This window comes from Poecilia reticulata, linkage group LG13, assembly GCF_000633615.1.
Source record: "Poecilia reticulata strain Guanapo linkage group LG13, Guppy_female_1.0+MT, whole genome shotgun sequence".
Classification (NCBI taxonomy): Eukaryota; Metazoa; Chordata; class Actinopteri; order Cyprinodontiformes; family Poeciliidae; genus Poecilia; species Poecilia reticulata.
In genome coordinates, this window is record NC_024343.1 from 33,494,941 (window position 1) to 33,495,997 (window position 1,057).

Genomic DNA, 1,057 nt, shown 5'->3' on the forward strand with positions numbered 1-1,057 from the left:
GTCCCCTTCATGTCCTGTTGGTCTCTCTCTCTCTTGCCCCATCAGAGGACATCAGTTTGTCTCTTTCCTTTAACCAGGTGAGTTTCTACCAATAAATTCTCTTAATGATCTGATGGACCTGAAGATCAAACAAACTTTATAATAAACAACAAACATCATCATCACTGTTGGAGCCGTAAAACTACAGAATCTTTAAAGGTCCGATTCGAACGATCAGAGTTTTATGTTTCTCCATGTTGGATTTGGGCCTGATGTGTTGCCATAGCAACGATAAGGATAAACCCAACAGACGTTCATTAGGAGGATCCTGCTGGTTCTGATCCGCCAGCAGCTGCAGGTTCTGGTTCTGCTGGTTAAAACCCGACTTTCAAGGATCTCACTGTCAGAACCAAACAGAACCACACAACCCGGCCCGACGCTGCGGTTCTTACCTTTTCACAAGGAGAAATCCAGTCAGGCGGAGGACATCTCTGGTTCTGGTTCCCCCTGATGTTCCTAAAGGATCCAAACCCGGTTCCTCCCTCAACCGCCCCAGAATACCAGGTCCTCAAGATCCTTCAGCTTCTTCCACCAGGTTCTGCTGGTTCCCCAGGTTCTGCTGGTTCCCCAGGTTCTGCTGGTTCCCCAGGTTCTGCAGCTCCGTCGGTCCAAAGCCTCCTCTCCTCCTGGTTCTGCTCCCTGTGAGTTCTGCTCCTTGTTTCCTGTTTGTTTTATTTTCTTGCTGCAGCAGGAAATGGTCATCTCTTCCCTTTCCTGTCATAGGAGCTCAGACACACACGCACACACACACACACACACACACACACACACACACACACACACACACACACACACACTCTCCCTCATTAGAGCACTGGTTACCTAATTATCCACACCACCGGTCAGCTGCCTCATTGAACTGAGCTGTGATGTTTCAGACCCGGTTCAGACTCTGGACCTTCTGGAGGAACTAAAAAAATTAAAACGGTCTTTACTGAGGGAACACTGTGGGAACACTGTGGGAACACTGAGGGAACACTGTGGGAACACTGTGGGAACACTGTGGGAACACTGAGGG

General features: G+C 48.9%; 1 protein-coding gene across 1 annotated transcript in view; it reads right to left on the reverse strand.

The window, feature by feature from the left end:
• LOC103475299 (tumor necrosis factor alpha-induced protein 2-like) overlaps window positions 1-744 on the reverse strand; it is a 46,827-nt gene extending 46,083 nt beyond the window's left edge. Inside the window, exon 1 of the mRNA XM_008426821.2 lies at window positions 432-744. The gene's annotated coding sequence lies outside the window, so the exon portion shown is untranslated. The remainder of the gene's footprint in view (window positions 1-431) is intronic.
• Window positions 745-1,057: the final 313 nt, after the last annotated feature.